This window comes from Onychostoma macrolepis, chromosome 03 (genome assembly GCF_012432095.1).
Source record: "Onychostoma macrolepis isolate SWU-2019 chromosome 03, ASM1243209v1, whole genome shotgun sequence".
Taxonomy (NCBI): Eukaryota; Metazoa; Chordata; class Actinopteri; order Cypriniformes; family Cyprinidae; genus Onychostoma; species Onychostoma macrolepis.
Genome location: NC_081157.1, coordinates 9,501,248 through 9,523,282, shown reverse-complemented (window position 1 = coordinate 9,523,282; position 22,035 = coordinate 9,501,248). Strand labels below are relative to the sequence as shown.

The 22,035-nt window shown below is 34.3% G+C and overlaps 2 long non-coding RNA genes across 2 annotated transcripts; both read left to right on the top strand.

Moving 5' to 3' along the window:
• Positions 1-69: 69 nt before the first annotated feature.
• LOC131537617 (uncharacterized) lies at positions 70-6,427 on the top strand. The gene is made up of 7 exons (XR_009270339.1): positions 70-436; positions 1,420-1,613; positions 2,628-2,781; positions 4,007-4,379; positions 4,981-5,060; positions 5,771-5,816; positions 5,997-6,427. It is a non-coding gene; the product is annotated as an uncharacterized LOC131537617 (long non-coding RNA).
• Positions 6,428-13,189: 6,762 nt separating this feature from the next.
• LOC131537618 (uncharacterized) lies at positions 13,190-18,066 on the top strand. Its single transcript, XR_009270340.1, has 4 exons — positions 13,190-14,190; positions 14,674-14,802; positions 14,915-14,994; positions 17,184-18,066. It is a non-coding gene; the product is annotated as an uncharacterized LOC131537618 (long non-coding RNA).
• Positions 18,067-22,035: the final 3,969 nt, after the last annotated feature.

Below are 22,035 nucleotides of genomic sequence, written 5' to 3'. Positions count from 1 at the left end.
TGTTGCATATTGTGAGGAAACTATAAGCTTTAGGTGACATAAGTGACAAAGATTTAGCAAATTAAATCGATAGGATAATATTAAGCTCTTAAGTTCTAATTAAAAACAGGCGATCCTAATCGTTTGTTGAGGAAAAAGTTGTTGTCTTGAGAAAAAGATGCAACTATCATGACATGAGATTTTTATTGTGCTTTGAATTGTAGGGAGAAACCTCAATCAAATCGAACCATTGTCTGAGCAATATGAGATATTTAGAAAATATTACCCTTGACATTTATCAATTCAATATAAATACCTGAACATGCTTTTTCAGTTGGGCTGGCACATGTTTCAGTGTCTCAGCAATGTAGCACTCGACGTCTTTCTCTCCAAGTTCGGACTTGCATTTCATGACTGCATCTGGAACAAAACAGAAAAAAAACAAAACAAATATTATGTAAGTACCATTTATTTATGAGCTCAAATTTACGTCATCAATGTCCATAATACTTTCATTCTAATTTTGGTATTTCACTTACAAATGTTATTATTTACTTGACTCCATGTACTTGAAACAAACATGTTTTGTCTTTTCTGATCAGGGCTCGAAATTAACTTTTTTACTTGGTAGCACTGGTGCTCCCAACTTTAAAAAGTTAGGAGCACCAGCAAAAATGTAGGAGCACCCACCAAAAATTTATGAGCACCATAACTACAAATTAAATATTAACAGATTTCATCGTTACATTCTTAACTTTAATGCAGATTGGTAAATATATTAGCTGTCAGTCACCCAGTCACTGCTTTCCGCTGTCAGGTGACAGGAAGCTATAATTGAGAAAATTGAGTGTTTAATCTTATCATTATACATTACTGACACTCTATCCTCCAATAGAGTTAATGCACCTGATACTGTTAAGTGCTTTGACACAATCTGTATTGTTAAAAGTGCTGTATAAATAAAGATGACTTGACTTGACCGCGGGAAATTCAAAGGGCTGAAGAAGAGAAAATGAAAAGAAACACTGACAGATTAATTTCGTAAAACACGAAGTTAATCTGAAATCTGACAATATTTTGCTTGTGTTATTGTGCTGGTAATCTAGCTGATTTTGATATTCTTCATATTCTGTGTGGTGGTCAGTTCACAGCAGTGATAGAAATGAATCTTTTCCAATAAGTTTAAATTGATTTTGGACGCAAAATGGACGCAATTTCGAGCCTTGTTGATACACTAAAATAGATGCTCATATTTTCCTCACACAAAAAAAGCACATTGATTTACATGGCTAAAGATTGTTTTATGCAAGACAGTAGTTTTGAATGGCATGAGGGCAAGTAAATGATGATGATTTTTTTTTGTTTTTTGAAGAACGGATTAATCCAGATTTATCATTTACAAGTTCAGTGAAATGTTTTCTGGCATGGTGTTTTTTTCAGACTCACGTTTGATGACTTTGCACACAGATGTGTCAATCAGAGGCAACTTCTCCCTTTTACCCTTCAGACTGAAGTGGCTCCACACAATGTTTGTCGCCACTGCCCGCATCACTCTCCTGACACAATCCCCTGGACTGGCCCCACCAATAAGGCTGAGATGGTGAATCTGTGAAAAACCACGTTTTGGCATGCAGGTAATTACAGTCAACAAAGTCATTGTCATTGTTAATTTCTAATTTTCACAATTTAGTCGTTGAAAAGTAGAAACTTACATAATTGTACATATTAATACAGAAATTTTACATGGTACAAAATTTTAGCATTAATTTAAAATGAGTATTTAAATCAGTTTATTTAACTGTATATGTAAAAGTGCACAGAGATGGAATTATGAGGAATTTATAGGTTTTATTTACTAGGAATTAGGAGGAATTACTGATATTGGGTTTTGCCCAATAATTAAAGTGCAACGTCTGGCGGATAACCTATTAAAATAAACAAATGTGTTGTTTTTAAATTTTAAAGCCATGTGAATAAAGGCTTTTTATTTTTTCACACTATTTGAGTGCCTTGGATTTGAGTATTTTGTTTTACATTACCTTTGATCAAATAAATGCAGCCTTGGTGAGCATTAGAGATTTATTTCAAAATCATTAATAAATGTAATGTTTCCAAACCTTTGACAGGTACTTTAATAATAACAATTCTATTAATACTTTTATTGTATTATATTATATTATATTTATTATTATCATGATTATTAAATGCTGCTTTTTTATTTTTAAAAGACAATATTATTATTATTATTATTAAAAGTTAAGATATATTTGTTAATGTCATAAATATATATTATTTAAATAATAAGTGCCAGGGGCTTGGTCAGATTTTCCCTTTTTTTTTACTCTTTTACTCTTTTATTTTTTAGCTGATCACTTTGCCAGTGGTTTGAGCAGTGAGTGCAAATATGATTGAAATGGTTGCACTGTAGAGCACCGTAAGACTGGCTGTATTAAGGTTTAATTAGTGGTAGTCTAGGGCAAAGACTTTTTATGACATTAAATTTAATAAACAAATCAAAATTTTAAGGCCTTTTAAAGACCCACGGGGACCCTGGGTGGGTCCCTAGGACCAGAATTTAAAATTACTCGTCTTACAACAATCTTGTTGTGTGATTTGTTAATCTCCATTTTAAACTCTATTTAAAAAAGATCAAGGAAGTGGCGTTTCCTCAGTAGGAGAAGTATTTCTCTCTGGGTGGCTGCCAGGCTGTCTACTTTTTGAAGCAGAACCTGCAGTGTTACTGCAATCAAAGAGCACCAGTTTACACATCTCAGCATAGGTGTAGGGTGAACCAACTCCAGGGTAAGTGTAATCTATTATTTAACAATCAGAATTTAATAAAAACATTGTATGCTACTATTTATAACATTTTCATTTGCACAGATATTCAAAAAGCAAATAAATTATATACAAAAAGAGAGCAAAGAACATTTACATTATCAAAGAGTATTGTCACTGACTTCAGGCTAGCGCATATTTAATCTCTCAAGAAACTTGTGTTCTAATCAATGAAGATGTCTATACTGTGTTTTGTGATCACCCTTAAGTCATTCTAAATATAGTTTACAGATGTTGAATGCAAACTAGAAATTTTACCATCGTTTGAATGCTCTGCCACAGGGACAGAATGGCATATCAGAGATTCATCAGCATCTGTAAGCATGATAAAAACACAGTTGTCAACTTTAACCTTGGAAAATCTAATAATAGGACAAGTTCACAAAAGAGTTGCGCCACTTTTGCATGTGGTATTTCATATTTTGCCTTATTTCTGCAATTATTTTTGTCAATTTGGCTATTAAATTGTGGTGGTTATGAACACCAAAGATGTCACTATCAGTTAGGGCTGGGCGATATATAAATAAATTTGATATCTCAATATTTTCAAACTTTTTATGATATTCGATATATATCTCGATATGTTTGCATTTGCTTTTAAATAATGAAAAAAAAAATGTAACTGAAGTAATGCAAAACAAGTACAGAACGTGCATTGTCAACTTTTTCAGTGCATGCAATTGACAATTTACACTGTGCAACTGGAGGAAATAATTAAACTGGGATACGTATTTTTTTTCCAAGTTTTAGCTAAGAACACATGGTATGTGTACTGATTCAATATAGGCTTATATATATATATATATATATATATATATATATATATATATATATATATATATATATATATATATATATATATATATATATATATATATATATATATATATATATATATGTGTATGTATGTATGTGTGTGTGTGTATAATATAATTAAAACCAAAGACTTGCACTCTCTCTGTCTATATTATGAAAACTGGTAAAACAAATGAAAAATATTATGACAGTGAAATTCCAAATTGCAATAGCCTATGTTTCTCTATTCAAACAACAGCAGTTGAGTAAGTGGATTTATTCAGCGATCCCAATCGCAAACAATACAGTCGAGTTCTCATGACAGAACACAGACTGGTTGAGTGACACTTTCATTTTGATCACTAAACTCCAGCTTGTTTGTCGGTGATTTCAGATCGGCGGCGGCGGCGCTTCCGCAATGAGGAGCGAGCACGTGCACATGGTTGCCAGATTGCTTAAGATAAACAAAACACCGGGCAGAAAATGTATCCTTTTATCTCTTGTGCGGACGTGATATTGGATATTCCGCGCGTTCTTTTGGGAAAGTATGCTTGAATTTGAAATATTCAGTATTCACGATATTTTCAAATTTGACATCGTCATCATAATTATTGCGCTATTATCGCTAATATCCGATGTATCGCTCAGCCCTACTATCAGTGGGTCCATTTATTTTTAGAGAATTCACCTCAGTGTTTGATTAAATCATTTATTCAGTTCTACCTTTAGGTAAATCATGTGATGGAGTCGGAACTGAATGGTCACAGGTGGGATTTTGGGAAGAATAGACTTTGTCTATTTGAGCATACAAAGACAAAAAGAGAGAAAAAATTACTTGTAATTGCAAAAAATATATTTTATGTATGCATGGCACAGTACTATAATGTTTTAAATGTTTCTACTAATGTACTTGGTTTATGTTGGGGTGGGTTTGGAAGTTTTGCCTCTGGTGCTGTATCAAAGAAATGTAAAATTGAAAAAGAAATGTTTTGTTTTAGTGAGGGAAATTTTTATTTTAAACATTCATTTTAAAGAATTTTAGTTATTTATAGAATACAAATATAATGATACCTTTGTTTGGCCTTTTCTCACCAATTGTTGCTTTTTTTTTTAGGAAATGTTCCATCTAAAAAGCATGCAAAATGTTAATTTACTTTCAGCTGCATTTGACTTGAATTACAAAATTGCTTTAACAGCAAAATTAGTCTTTTGTTGAATGGAATTTACAATGGTACCTTGATGCTTTCTTTTGATTGGGGGTGCCCTCAGTGGTGTCTCATCTAAATAGATCACACATTATCAATGTGCAATTAGCAATGTATTCTTTGAAAGTTGATAATGATCTGAATTTTTCCGTTTCACTTTCAGAAGATCTTAATGGACTACACAATACTCAAGGCTGAATGTAATGCATTGCATACCATCGCTGCTGTCATCATATCTGACAGGTGTTTTTGTTAACCTTTTTTCATTGATGTCAGCCTCACTCTCTACAGCAGAATGGTATTCTGCTGCTTTGCACCACTTGAGGGCCTTCTCAAAATTGTCTGAAAATATAAAGCCAATGGTAAAGCAAAAACATAATCATAATGTACAATCAGATAATTAAATGTATCCTCTAATAAATTAAACATTACCAGTATTTGCAAATACACGGATTTTCCTGGAAATCCAGTTGTCTTCATCTGGAATTTCTTCCTTTTTTGCTCTTTTAGTTGGGTTCGAAGGTGGCCAGTAGCTGTATTGTTGCTAGCATGTGTAGTAATAGACACTTTTAAAATATTATATACATTTCTTGATTTTAATGTTTTGATCAGGATTATATTGTTGATGCGGAATGTTAGAAAAAAGTTTTGCACCCCATTTTTCTGATATGTCCAGCACTTGGCTACAATGCCAACTGTTGACTCCTCTGTGAATTCAACGATGAAATACATTCTAAGGAAGAGATAAGGAAGGTCAGCAATTTACTAAAACCATTGCTTATTGCATCTCAAAGAATATGCACATTTGTTAAAGTTCTCTTACATTATGAAAGATTTACTGCTGATGTAAGATGGCCATAAATGTCACAGTGTCTTCTTTTTCAATTTTGATTGCTCTCTTTTCAGTGAGTTTTTTTGGGATCCACCTCATTGTTGTTTGTTTTTTGTTGTAGATATACACCCCCAGAAGAAATGAGTGACAGGGCTCCATGAACAATGGTGCAGGATTATGATATATCCTGCAAAGAACATGCCCATTTTTCTCCTCATCATTGGTGATCTCGCAGCCATTGTCATCGTCTAGGATGAATGCTCTATCCTCTTCTTTGTTTGTCTGTCTTTGTTGTTTTCAATTGTGGATGTACGTCTTTCCTCAATCCTGTTGGCAATCTGGCTAAGAGGGTGTGTTCCACTTCGTACCATCTTCTTTATTGAATGCAGGTACGTTTCAAATTTAAATGCACTGCAGTTGTCCAGACCATTGAATTGTACAGCATCATCAGTGATGTGGAGCATTGAGTGGATGTTGTACACTATAAACTCATTCCCATAGAGCTCTCGTCCTCTGCTGACAAAGTAGCTTAGCAAGCTTCTAGCATATGCTGAGTGTTTTTCGATCAGTGTTGGGGAAACTAGAAAGCACATTGCCACACTGAATGCCAAGAAATGAAGGTACATGTCATGCCCAAGAATTCCTTTCAACACAAGCTTGCCTGTATAAAGCATGAATTGACGGAATTCTGTTGCCTTCCATCTCTCAAGCTCATCCAGGCCTCGAGGGGTGCGAGAAAAGATGGAAGGTATTTGATTTCGCAGTTGAAGCAACCTGGAGCTGACTTGCTGTTTTTGCAAGGTGGAGAGCCTGACTCTTCTTTCTCCACAGGTCCAACTGACAAGAAGCCTCTTCATCACCCCCAAGCATGCCTGATGCATGTAGTCAATTGGGAAGCTTTTGATCAGGTCAATGGGCAGCTGGATGAATGGAGTATTGCTATTGTGATGCTCAGGCTGAACTTGGCTCCTAAATGAAGCATCTGTGCGCAAGGTGAGGTTTTCTGTGGCTGGATATGTTACTTTGCCAAACCATTCACCTTTCTGGTCACATTTATCACAGCCATAGTATCCGGAGCACAGCTTTGTGCCTCATGTGAAGGCTTTTGCCGGAGCATCACACACAATACAGAGAACATTGATGGTGAAATTTCTCTCCCTGTACTGAAGGCCACTAGACAGCAAATCGTTAAGGTCTGCTATAACATCGTCTAAGAAGGTCAGATCGGTGGGTTTCTTGTTTCCACAAGTTAATGTTGTTGGAAAAATGATGATGGGCATGAGGTGAACAGCACACAGTTGCCATACAACTTTCGCTGAGCTCTTGAACAGTGGCAGGCCATCAATGCTGAATGACAGATTAATTGTGTCATTGTTCAGAATCTCCTCAACAGGGTACTTCTCCAGGTTGTCCAGCAATTGCTGACGCAGTGGGTAATGCAAATACTCCATGCCACATTTCTGCATTGTGGTTACTTGCCTGGGTGTTTTGAGCAGAGTACGGGCTGAAGATGGAAGATGAGTATGTCCATGTTTTTGAAGAGTTTTCAACAGATGGTCAATGGCATTGCTTTTTACTTGGAACTGAGAAGCCCAGGATGCCAGGTCTGTTGCCAGGGATGAGCAAGCCTTGCTGTCTTCCTGGTCAGATGTGTCATCCTTATTTTCTCCCAGGTCCATGACTTCCTCCAAGTTATCCTCCCAGTCATTTTCTTCCAAAGGGCAGGATGCTTCAGAGGACATTGAGGATGCTTCAGATGACACTGGAGATGGATGGTATGTTGTGTCCTCTATGGAACCCAAGGTATCACCTGCATCCCACTGACCTTCTGTGACTGTTTTGCAGTGATCATCCAGACTGTCCAAGTCAGTGTTGTTTTTTGAAGATACCTTTTGAAGAATACGTTTAGCTGCTCTCCAGGATCTTAGATATTGCCTTGAACGTTCTCTTTTTGTCTCACTCGTTTGTTTGTCTGTAAATATTATAGTGTAATGTGCTTCTGTTCTGTTTTTGTATCAAAAATTAATGAACTATTCTTCAACTTTGTCACTTACTTTGATCAGGCTGCGGGGGCTTGAATAGAGGTTCCCAGAGGAATTCAAGATCCAAATACTGGGATGTAGTCTGCCTGTCAGAGACAATCAGAGCACAGATATCCATTGATTTCAGGAAATCATCATTTACAGTTAAGCTAGAATAGCTTCAATGCATCTGACATCAGTTATAAAAAAGACACATCAAGTTGTGAGTACTGAAGATTCAGTTACAATGAAGAGTAATCAGCTGTCAGAGGTGACTGTCAAACTGATGTCCTTATTGCAGAAGCTTAAAGGAATACATGACTACTATGTTACTCACAATTGCTAGCATTACAGTACACAACATTACAGTAATGTTCCTTAAAATGTTGCATGCATGTTGCAAATTATGCTAATATGAATATCTAAGATAAATGTAAAATTAAATACTAAGAATATTGGTGAGGGGGAAAAACATCTTATACCTAAGGTTGTCAATGTCTTTAAATATTTCAAAATCAAATATTGCATGTCTGTAAAGATGTGCAAAATAATTTTCAAAAGTCATTAAAGAAAACTTATTGCTGAATCAACATGTTGCAGAGATGTTAAATCTGAAATGGTGGTACAGAATCAGGGCTAGATTGGATTTTTATTTATTTATTGTTTAGGCAAGTATGTGTCATTGTTATCATGGATGGCTGAGATAAATGCATAAAAGGAAAACATCTTGAACTGTCTGCAATAATTAAAATTGAATCAATACTGAATCACATTTAAATTGGAAATCATTTGAGAGTTTGTGAATTGAATTGAGTCATGAAATCTATAAATCTGGAGCATACATCTAACTTATCATGTTTAAGCTATTTGCACAAAAAAGTGTTTTCTTTGCACTAATTGCAAATAGTTATAGAAAGTATTATTTTTTTATTTAATTATTTATTGTAAGTGTAAATAGTTTTTAGATGCTATTTATACTTACTTAAAATGTATATAAATTAAGTATAATATATTTCCAATTTTTTTTTTTTTTTTTTTATATATTGAATATCAATATGAGAATATGAGAAGTATGAGTTAGGTGGATTCAAACTCAGGTCGTATTGCCATGTGACCCTGGACCACAAAACCAGTATATTTGTAGCAATAGCCAACAATACAATATAACAACAATATGGGTCAAAATTATCGTTTTTAAAAAAAAAAAAATTATGGCAAAAATCATTAGAATATTAACCTCCTTCGACTTGGCGTTACACTGCCATCTGGTGGTGTCAGAAGAATTACATTACATAGAAATTTCAAGATGGCGGCGAACATCTAGGAAATCAGGCAGGCGCACCAGACCAAAACGCCCACAAGGTTAAAAATCTAATAAAATTTCATTGTAGATTCTTGTTAAGTTATGCATAATAGTGTTGTATGATTAATATGGCATGCAAATTTGACATTTATGTAACCGTAAAGATTTAGTATGCCTCTAAACTTGAGGTCCACATATGTGGACAATGGGACTTAGCTTCGTTGAAAATGTAAAAATGTTAGCAAAAAACGTAACTGAATACTTAGTTTGGGAAGAATTTGTTAGAAAACACCAATCTATAATAGTTTACAACGGTATAAACTGACATTGCATGTAGCTGACGTTACTTGGGTAAAGTTGGTTTTATATTGGCACATTCGGACTATTGCATTCAATTACTTTGTTAATCACACTGCATCGGACATTCACAAGTAAGTATGACATTAAACAATACTTGCCCAATTTGATCGATTATGAAAAAAAATGTAGTAGGTTGACAATGATGTCGCGGATTAGAATTTGCTAAAAAAAATTACTTTATTGCACATATAATTAGAAAGTTATTGAACGCGGAAATGTGCGAATATAAAACCAAATTTGTGATTCAGGAATTAGTGTCTATTTTTTTTATTTTTTTCATGATACAATATAATGTATTACTGTGTATGTGGGCCAATTTCATAATTTCGTTGGTATTTTATTTTCATTTTTCTCCTAGTTTGACCCTGATTAATTTAACCTGGAAGTGTTAGCGCAAACTGAAGGTCAAGATGTGAATTCCGATACACATTTTACTGCTGGTAACCAGGTAAACACGGAAAAATTGTTAATATTTTGTATATTTGTTTATTTGCGTTGATGTGCTTTGTAATGTTGTGTGTAAAACTATGTTTCTTTGTTTCTGTTGTAGTTTTCACGGTGCTCCATATAAAAATAAAACATGGACATCGGTATTTCGGAAGCGATTAATGAGTAAGTAGTTACATTGCATGTGTGATAAATATCTTTACATTGATTTTTATTCGTTGAAAATGTAAAAATGTTAGCAAAAAACGTAACTCTGAAAACGTAGTTTGGGAAGAATATGTTCGAAAATATCAATTTACAATAGGCAGTTTGAGCGTGTGTGTGAGAGAGCGAGCGAGAGAGAGAGTTATAATATCAGATTCATAAAAGCATATTGCATGCAGTTCAGGGTTGGATGAAATGGGTGTAATACTCACAATAGATTGTGTGCATAGATGTGTGTGTGTGTGATAGCGTGAGTATACATGCATCCACACATCCACAGGTCCAAGGCCTTTATGTTTGCAAGCACAACATGCTCCGAACACTAGTTGTTTCTCTTACTTTCATTCTTTCCCATTCACTTTAAATGGCCGGCCATTTTTGACAAGTGTGACTTTGTGCAATTTTGTACAAAATAAAAGCATTTAAAAAGCAAACTTCCTGATTAAACATTAAAGCAAACTAGTGTGAGAAATAGTGCAAATTTTCACTCAAAAAATGAGGTGCCTACTTTCGGATAAATGAGGCCTACAGTTAATCAGATGCAGATAGAAACACAAAACCAGTCCTAAATGAAAGAAAACAAGTTGACAAAAAGGTTGAATTCAATATTTGGTGATAATATAGCATAATGACAGATTTATAAGCAATTGTTCGGAGTCCAGTCATGTTTGACCGGGAACACCACAAGTGTTACTAGGTGAAATAAAACCCACAAAAAAATACGAAAATTCTAAGTACTTATACCCTATGTGAACAAAGTCAAGTCATCTTTATTTATATAGCGCTTTTAACAATACAGATTGTGTCAAAGCACTTAACAGTATCAAATTGGAGGACAGAGTGTCAGTAATGTATAATGATATCACTCAATTTTCAGTTAAAGGCATTTCATTATTGAATTCAGAGATGTCATTGTCTAGCTCAGTTTAGTTTAAATAGTATCTGTGCAATCAAATTGGCGATAATCTAGAAATTAACCAACTGAGCAAGCCAGAGGCAGTAAGTCAGTCAGTAAGTCCAATGTGATAATATTAATTAGTATTTTCAGGAAAAAGAAAATATTTTCCGGGTGAATTTGACCCCCGAAAACACAACCAGAGGGTTAAATACTGAGGTGTCTGACAGTGTGTCAAAATGTATACTTACAGGGCCAAATACTCTGTTCTATAGCTCTTAAAAGAGCCGTTGTGGTACAATTAGCTGTTGACAAAAGAGAGAAAATGAAAATCTTAAATGAATATGAGGGAGTTATGTCTCTACAAATTAAAATGTGTTGACTTATGTCATCAATAATGGACTATTCAGTGTGTCATGTCGGATACTAGACTGTATTTAAAAAGAACAATCCCTTTGGTGTCCTTAAGACATTGATGTCTTTAATTTGTTGTATATTTGCGGAATAGATTTAATGAATCTAAACCCAAATACTGAGGTGTCTGACAGTGTGTCAAAATGTATACTTACAGGGCCAAAGACTCTCTGTTCTGTAGCTCTTAAAAGAGCTGTTGGGGTACAATTAGCTGCTGTTGACAAAAGAGAGAAAACGAAAGTCGAATGAATACGAGGGAGTTATGTCTCTACAGATTAAAATGTTCTATAAGTACAAATATAAATTTTTCATCAGTTGAGCACTTACAACAATCAAGTGGCAATCAACACTGAAAAACGTGATCATTTTTTTCATATTAGGACCTAAGATTATTTTCATAGTTCACATTTTTAGTTAACTTAATTAAGGTTCTGATTTATTAATATGTACAATAAAATCAGACAATTATAGATAAGAATGCAGAGGGCAAGGCATTTGTTGAGACCCACTAATAAGAAGCATATTAAGTCACAGTAAGATGCAGTTTCATTCATTCTCATTTATTTAATTACAGCCTACTTGATCAGTTTCTATCTTTCCTAAATTCTAAATGTTGTACTTAATCATTTAGGCTATTTTATTTATCTGTTTTTTCTTTTTTGTTGTTTTAAAATTATAGTGTTTTTAAAATGATGAGGCCGATTTCATTATTGGAGTTCTCATCTTTACGGGTAAGAGTCTCTCTCTCTCTCTCTCTCTGTTTCATCAGTGATTATTGATGTATTAGTATGTTATGATAAAACTGGCAAATCAGAGATGCAGGATGCTTGTTCATTTATTTATTTACTTATTTATGTATTTAGGGCCTGAGCACCAATGGTGTGAATTGCTCCGTTTATTATTATTATTATTTTTTAAATGATTATCCCTTTAATGTCTTCATTAAGACATTACTAACATGCTGCATGATGTCGCTTTATTGATCTAAACCCAAATACTGAGAGGGATCTGACAGTCAGTCAAAATATACTTACAAAGCCAAAGACGCTCTTGTGATATGGCTCTGAAAAGAGCCTTTGGGGTGTATGTAGCTGCTGTAGACACCAGCAAAAGAGAGAAAAATAAAGAAGACGGAATATGAGTGAAATTATGTCTGCACAAATTAAAATTGCTTTCAATTTCATCAGTGATTATTGATGAATTGGCATGTTATGATGAAAGTGACAAATCGTGGATGTAGGTTGACTGCTACTATTTTCACTTACAACAATCAGACGGCAATTGACACTGAAAAAAAGAGAGAAGAGAATTATCATGGTATAAATTCCCAAAGTTTATAAAGGCTCTGATGAATCTGTAATATCATCTGATAATGCAAGATGAGAAGAATGCAGAGTAATGTATTTGAGACCTTGCAGCCCACTAACAAATAAGTCACAGTAAGATGCTTTTTCATTCTTGAGAATAACATTATTAGTATTATTATTATTTTCTATTATAATTGTTGTTGTTGTTACAAAATGAGGGATGACCGATTTCATACAGGTGTAAAGGCTTATGAGAGTCTCTCTTTCAATTCAATTCAATTCAATTCAGCTTTATTGGCATGACTTGGCACAGTATTGCCAAAGCATTGTCCATTATATAAATAAGGAACAAACAATTATATAATACATAGAACAAAAATAGATCTGTAAAATAATTAAGTAAATATGCACATGTATACTTTTTTTTTTTCCACAAACAAGAAAAATATTTAAGACATTGTTATAATAATTTGTACAACATGTAAAAAATGATCTTGCTTCAGTTATTTTTTTTTCACCATACAGTCTATTTTTGTCACAGGTTTGACTGCAAGCGCGTGAGCTCTCTCTAGAGTTACCTCTACCTCTAGCGTAGCTCACCTAGAGAGAGCGAGAGATCTCGCACGCTCGCAGTCAAACCTGTGACAACCATAGTGGCAACGCACTACTTTCCATACAAATATGAATAATGAAGATCTTAAGAATAATTGATCTCTTTTCAAGTAACGTTAACATGACAGATGACTCTCAAACGAAAGAGCGTCTCTCAAACGGAGCGGATTGGTTTCATTGGCAATGACGTCACACTGCTGTAACGGCATTTAATGAGCGGACTTTATATAAAAAGACGGAAAATCGTTGTCTGTGTGAGATGTGGTACATTTACCGGAAAAGACAGTCAAATTTTTATAACAATTTAATGAGTTTCATGAGTGAAAACGCCTGATGTTTATTTTAGCGGTTAACGTTATTTCCCTCTGAAGAACGAACTGTTCCCTCAGACTATTGTTATTATAATTCAAATTACCTATCATAAAATTGTATTACTTTTTCTTCATAGGTTTAAATGTCATTTATTTTTGTTGTCGGCCCATACTTTTAAAAAGTAATTTAACTAAATCGGTTAAGTAAAGAGTAATTCACCTCAGAAAAGCGCACTGCTGGGATGTCACTCGAAGGGGAGTCAGGTGTGCGCGAGGTGCGCACAGACCCGGCTTATATATGCCCCGCTGCCCGGTTCGCGGGCTTGGCACGCGACTAAGAATTTAAATATTGAGAGAGTTTATTTTCATTTTTTTTTTTTTATGTACATTTATATAATGAAACATTGCATTAACTTAGCATTAAACGTCAAAAAAGATGGGGTTTTCAAATAGTGTGGTGTTTGTGTTTTCCTGCTATTTTCAAAGCAATGGTGTTATCAAAATATAACAGTCACACATTTTTTTTTTTTAAACTTCCTTCTTTTTCTCCCAGTTTGAGGGTCCCTCTTTGTTCAATATAATTGAGCAACCCTATAGGTGGCGATGTACGCATGCGAGTCGCCAATAAGCCAATAGATGAAGAAGAGCTGAACGTGATGGTTCAGAGGTGATATTTTTGGAAATGTATGATATGTCTGTATAAATGGTTTTATGGTAGTATATTCGATATTGTTGGGATTGTTGTAACATTTTTAAAAGTGAACTACTTTTGGTCAGATGCTGTTTTGTAACCAACCATGGTGTGTGTTAAGTATGCAGAATATGCAATTTTGTGTTTTATAATAATTTTAGAAATTTAAATGGATGAAAAACTATAAATCCATTAAATTCCAAATTTGTGACCTAAAGACATCAAAGCATGTGCAAATTCAGAAAGTTATTCCCTAAGCCTAGTGAATATTATTCAGAATAATATGTATTGCCTTTTGATACGTAAAGGATATTTTCTTGAATATCTCACTGTTAGTGTGTGATAATGTCATGATAAATTGCTTTTATGGGATTAAACTAATTTGACTAGTGACTTTACCATTTGTTTTATTAATATTTATTTACAGTGCAATTTATTCTGCTTACCTGACTCATACAGAATTCTGTCCTGATGTTTGGCTGTGGTCCCTCCATCATCCAGACACTCTTCGGCAACTGGTCTTTGTATGGAGGTCACCATGATGTATACAGATCTAGTTGTCTCTTCTCGCACAAACTCCAATTTCGGGTATGTGCCTTACAGTTACCCAGATGAATATCACCAGTATTATTTCTCATGCTGTTATGTATATGTTTTGTGTTTTATTGTGCCATGCATTTCATCATGGTTTTGATTTTAGGAGCTCCTACAAACTGGTGACCATATTGGTGAATGAGAATAGAGGGGATTTGCTTGCAGAACAGATGTTTACCTTCCTTCGTAAGTATGAAAAGATATAACAGTATCTGTAACGGTTTGAATTATGGTTTGGTTTGTATCATGTTTTTAGGGTCACAATTTCGGTACAGTTTGTTATGTGCTATTCTCAGGGAAAAAAAGGACTAATGTCAAAAAAATTGCGTCGCTCATCATCACTTAAATCATCTCTAATAATGTGACCCAGATATTTTATTTTATTTACCTCATTTAATACTTGGTCACCTACATTAAAGGAGGGAAACTTTTGTTTACGATCCTCCTTTTGTTTTAGCATAATTAACCTCAGAAGGTCTAATAATCACACCAGTATCACTCGGTACATGACCTACTTCAAGTTCCTGCCTCTCAACACAACTAAAAATATCCCTATAATATTCTCTCCACAATTTGACAATATCCCCAACAACCCCTTCAATACTAGCTGGCAGCGGTACTTTACTATTATTAATAACCTTAACTTCTTTCCAAAAGTCATGAACATCACATTTCTGAAATTTCTTAGCCATTGAATTTACTCTCATGGTTGCTTCATTTCTTTTAATAAACCGTACAGCATATTTAAATTTGGCATTTGCCAATTTCTTTTTCTCAAATTCTGGACCATACCTTGCTTTCCCTGTTAAAACCCAATTTTTAAAAGCATCTCTAGCCTCCAAATGCAATTCATAATGTATAGGCATATTGCATTATGTATTTTAACAGTGTTGTTCAATAAAACCATGCAGTATCAAAAGAAAGGGAATCCAAGGCACTCTTCTTCAAAATTATTTTAAAAGTCTTTATTATAATACTGACTATATCATGATAGAACATTTTAAAAACATGGGAAGAAGCAACCCACGCGTAGCGGTGCAAACCGTCCTCCTTCAGGGTGTGAAAACCATGCAGTTACTTAGTTTTGATATTTTATTTGAGCCAATTATTATTGCCTCATCGTTAGTTTATATATAAATATTAAATAGTCATACTAAAGCCTGTTTGTGTTACTAAAAATATCAGATTACTCAATTGTCAAAATAATCAGTAGAGTACTTGATTACCAAAATAATCATTAGTTACAGCCCTAGATTAGTTAATTTCAAATTACAACTGAATTGTTTGACTTTTTGTAATTAGAAGACAAATATTTTGTTATTGGAAATTTCTCATTCTAGTGAACCAAGTATTTGTATTTTGTCTCAAGTGTTTTGTCACACCCCTATTGTCGATAAGCGGTATAGCTCATAATTTTCCAAGTGTATGATGTAGCTTTCATTCTTCAAGTCAACCATATATTCAGGGGGAAAAAAATCAGTTTGAATAAGGAAAGCAATACCTATGCCATAGTATCCTTTCAAATGTTTAAGTTGCCACAGTCATTGCATGCTTTGCATGTGCATGTGTTTTTTTTTTTCTTCTTTTCATTAGATCTACCATTCTGTCCGCTTTGAATCAGACACAGAATAAAGTAGTGTGTATTATTATTATTATTTGAATTAATTAATTATAGCATTTATTTGAAATAGTTATTGAGAGAGAGAAAGAGAGATGCATGATTGCATTAAAAAAAAAAAATTGAAATTCAGTAGTGAATATATTTTATTAACGTGACAGGCAGTGTTGATGTGTTTTTGTTATCAGTTTATTCATAAAAGTTAATTGCACATTTTCCAGCCAATCAAACTCGATTATTCAGACAGGTTGTTTTAACAGTACTTAAGTGTTTTACTCATAATGAATACTCTAAACCCCCACCATCTAAGATACATGTTAGTAAAACAGGAAATTTGTCAAGATCCTGTTTATTTCTTTATTTCTAAATAAGAAATAAAATTGGACAACTCAATTTTGCAATGCATCAAGATCAACACAGAAGTCTCTTAAACATACACAGTCTTATTTCTGTGCATTAAATTAAGCTTTGTAGTCTTGCCTTATGACATTTAAAAATGTAATGTTATTTTTAAAACCATGTCTCCAGTTTTCATCTACAAAGCTTGGATTTCTGCAAGGAAAATAAAAATAAGTTATTGAATGTTAAGTCTTTATTTGCTGTGAAATAGCATGTGAAGTTTGTGTGGCCATAACCTTAAATACAATACCAGCAAGCATGCAAATTGTAGAAGAATAAATAACAGGCCAGTCAAACTAAACAATATTCCAGCCTGTCAAGCAAAATGTACTTACTTGTCTCCTTTCTTATTTTTCAGTGAGCCGATTACAGATTTGTCACTGCTGTCACTGGAATGATTGTCATCTGACAATAATTTTGTGTAATTTCTATTCTTGGACCATGATTGTCCCTTGAACTTGAATATTTGTATTCATTTGTTCTGGTTTGTTTTCTGTTTTTCACCTCTGTCCTTTTAATACATATTAATTGATAATGTCATCTGCTGTAGTATGTAGTATTACATATCACAAATCAGTGAATACTTTTCTTTCTTTTTTTCCAGTTTTGTGGTGTAAAGAACTAGATGTGTTATGGTAAATTAAATGTTAATAAGAGGGTTTCTGTGGTTTGTGGTGTCTGTGTCTTATGCACCATTTCTGTATAAAATAGGTAAACAATAGGTAAAAGTAAACTTAATTTAAACATTTTTGCATAAATACAATGAACTTCGTTTATACGTGATAAGCCGATACCTATGCATTTAAAATTAGTCAATAACTGAATTTGGTTATTGTTTCAATCCAGTGTGCAAATGTTTAATCGGGTTGAAAAACCATAGATAGAATTGTGATCACTTGTAGATATAATACATAAGGACAGTTATGCACTTGTTTTGTCTTAATACTGCATTTTACAAATGGGAGAAAACCCTTTATATTCTTTGACCAATAGTGTGTGGACACTTACCTTTGTTGATCATAAATGACTTAAAAATAGTACAGATCATAGGGATTAAATCTGAGCTTTTTTACAAAGCACTAGACAGCTGTTGCAGCCAATTGGGTGTTGAATATGCTGAACGCTTTAGATGTCTGATACATGAAGTCTACAAGTGTGTGTGCGTTTTTGTATTTATCTTATCTTGCGCAAAGCAAATTTATGGTATTAATTTTTCATTGTACATTTATGAAATGTGCAGGGATGTCTCCCTCTAAGGAGGATTTTTCTCCCAGAAATGAATTTGATAAAAAGTCAAAATTGTTTATAGCAAATGGATAAATATGTTCCTTTTTGTAAAATTGTTTTCTCACAAACGTACCGCATAGCAATAAAATCTTTAAAAGAAATACAGTTTAAATTATGGCGTACGACGTTGCAGACTAAAAACGCACACACATTCTGGTAATTAAATTACAGGCTAGTGACGTTGCAGTTACGTTGCCAGTAAGTCATGAAATTACCAAATTATTACGAATAGAGGACCTGTCTGGGACGTTTTTGGTTATCTTGTTACGTTATGAGGACGTACTGACGACGTTGTGAGTCGGTAATGGGATGGTAATGGAATTACGAGCATACGACGTTGTGGTAACGTTGTCTGTTGGTAAGTCATGAAATTACCAAAAATTACGAATAAATTACGTAACTGTTACGTCGTGTGTTAGCTGGGCTGGCTTAGTTGTCTGTGGATGAAACCTGAGCCCCTTTCACACTGCACGTTGGTCCCGGAAAATTGCCGGAGTGGCCTCTGTGTGAACGCGCTGAAGATGAAATCGTCGCCAGCTTTAGTGAAACGGTACGCGTCACATTACCCGTCACGCCGTAATGTCACGTGTCTTTACGGGATCTTTACGGGATGTGTGTGAATGTACACACATATTCCGGAAAATCACTGGCAGTGTGAATGAACCAAACTCAAACGATCCCGGGACAAATGATGGAACACATTATTCGTGTATTTTCCGGAATCTCTGTGTGAAAGGGGCTCTGGACAAATGTGCCCGTGATGCACCTCATGTTCTAAAGATGCAAGGGCAATCAATTGTTTATTGATCGTTTTGTGCATTTAATTTGTTTTCTTTATATCTTTATTTTTTTAATTTAACTGATGGGTGATCACGCAGGTGCCTCACACGCACACACATAACATTTCAGTGTTACTAACTTGACATTTCAGCCATTAATCAAACTAAAATGCAGTCAACCAAACATAAAAGTTACACTGCTCAATTTACAAGGTCCACTGTAAAATCAGTGTGCAGCACCAAAACAAACATTTATTGCGCATGTGAAGGGTGATATTTTACGTGGATATTGGAACACAAGTGAAGTACAAAGATAATAGTTTAGCAGCTAAATGTTACACGGCAAAAATGGAAACATCTGGATGTCGAATGAGAGAGGCTTGTGAGCCCAATGCTGTTTAGTTACGCTTTAATAAATTAATTTTAGCTTGACATTGTATTCTGTTTATAATGAATGCCACTATAGCCTAATTTGTGTTTTACGTCATAGTTTAATATAACATTTTATAGCTACTCATTTTTTTCTTTCTTGTTCTGTAGTACCGTTAAATTTAAAGGGTTTGTTGTGGATTAAGCAGAATTAAATAATCTATTAAGTGTTTATAATGTTTATAAATGTTTCGTTATATTTACTGGTATGTAATATACATATAAATGAATGCCATTGTTTGCAATTATTAGGTTAAAGGGTGTTTTTGGAGTAAGATCAGTTTCTGTTTCATGAGATGTTGTAAACTCTAGGGGTGAGGCTTGTAAACCGGGGTGTTTTTAGGGGCGTGATATTCAAACGACGATTGTTTTCTTCCGCCACATTTATCAACATGCGATCTTTCGTACGATGGGATTGGCGGCATACGAATGTTTCATAAATCACACGTGAGCTCTGTCGTAAGTTGATTTGTGCGCTCGTTTCTACGTTAGATTGATAAATGAGGCCTACTGTATGTTTCACCGAGTACATAACAAAACCACCTTTTTTCTTTACATAATATTCTTTACGTTCTGAGGGTACACATTTACAAATGAATAATCGCTCACATAGAATAATAGTTTGCCAGCTAGTTTTGTGCAATTTGGCACGTAACCAGCATGGTCAGCATGCGCGCGAATCCCAAACTTTTAATTTTGGTAAAACACAAAAATATACTGTACATATATGTTTTATTTTTCTATCTTTCATTGTTCTGTTAACGAGGCAATACTCTTTTGGTAAACAACTTACCTCGGCCAAAGTCCCTTTTTAAATATCTGACTTATAGGCCTAGTCTTTGCTTTGGGGAAGTGCAATCCACCCTGAAGGTAAGACATAACACTGCACGTTTATCCTCAGACACACCTCCTTGGGAAATCAAAACACACTGAGAAGACAGAACATTATTTACTGATATTGTCTGCTTTCTAACTTGTAATACACGTGCATCTGAAACGGAGAAAAATTTAAACCATTTAGCGCCTCTAGTGGACGTTTCACCCGAAAAGTGCAGCGAATTGTACCTGGAGGTACGCATTTCAGGTTCTGAAGAAATGTAGGCAGAGTATTTCCAATAAGCCTGGGTTATGTTATTGGCATGACATAGTTAATAATACAGTAATAAGCAAACAAAGACATTTGAGTGAGTGAGAAATTTTTACCAAATTATGTTTTTTTTTTTTATGTTAGACAAAATAAAATGGAAGTTTCCAGACACAGTCACCATGTATTTATTTGTTTATTGCTGTATTATTTAATATTTAATGCTAATAACAATTAAGTGTATGGGAGGTGTTGAAACTGTTCTCATACCAAGACATACATCACCAGAGAAGAGAATTCTTGAGTAGAAGTTACTGTTGATTGAAGATGAAGAGCAAACAGTGAAAAAAACATGCACATGAACATTTCAGAACTTTGTCTAAAATCTAGAAATATTATATATATTCTAATTATATAAATACAATGTTTTTATTAAATTGTGAACATAAAAATACAAATATACATGTATATATAAATAGAAATAGAAATCCAGTGTTCAGTAACTCATTATAACTCTTTCATTTCCATGGTTATTCAAACAAAGAATAAATTATATATATAAAAAGCAAGCAAAGAACATTTACATTAAAGAACATTGTCACATACTTTATTCTGTCTAGCACGAGTTAAAAACTCCTGTTATAATCGCAGTAAAAATAAATATTATTCAGTGTGAGCAAATCTAAATTTCATGGTGCAATCAACACTTTTCATCTCATTTTCATTTTATTCGCAACAGCTGTAACACATTTTGTTTCATCTGACTGTCACAAGGCTGTCAAAATGATCAAAGCAAATTTCAAAGAAAAATATTCATAACATAAAACTGTAACAATGTAATCACAACCAACAGTGTAATACAGTGAACTCTCCCTAGAGACTGATGTAATCTTCTCTGAAAGATCCACTTCTTGATGATCACATGACATTTTATGACCAATTACTGCAGAAAACCTTTAGTAATTATGTGTTAAATATATAATTTACCTGCTCTGGACTCATTGTCTTTGTTGTCTCTGTGCTCTTTATCATCATGACTGAGTAAAACGATTTCACAAAATATATAGGCCTACCTTAAGAATAGTACAGAAAATAAGAAAGAAATGTAGAAGTAAAAGTTTTTAATTTTTTTATAAATAATAGGATAGATTCTGTAAGTTAAAAGGGGCTCAGGTCTTCAGGGAGTGTCAGTCTCAGAGACAGTGGATGTCTGAGAAGCAGTAGCTGCATCAGATCCATTGGCAATTCACAGGCAGCGGCTGTCTGATATTCAAAGTCAGACTCAGAGACAGTGGAAGCTTCAGAGGTCATGTCAGTCTCTGAGGTAGAGTCAGTGTCACTCTCAGAGCCCATGGAACCTTCATTATATTCAAGGGCAATCTCTGAGGTACTGTCAGTCTCAGAGGCAGTGGCACTCTCATATTCAAGAGCAGTCTCAGAGGTATTGTCAGTCTCAGAGACAGTGGTAGGCTCCAAAGCACTGGACGTTAAGAGGCAGTGTCAGTCTGAGACGTACTGTCAGTGTGAAACGTACTGTCAGTGTGAAATGTACTGTCAGTCTGAGATGTAGTTCCGGTCTATGAGGCAGTCTCGATTTTAGAAGCACACTTAATCTGAAAGGCAGTGTTAGT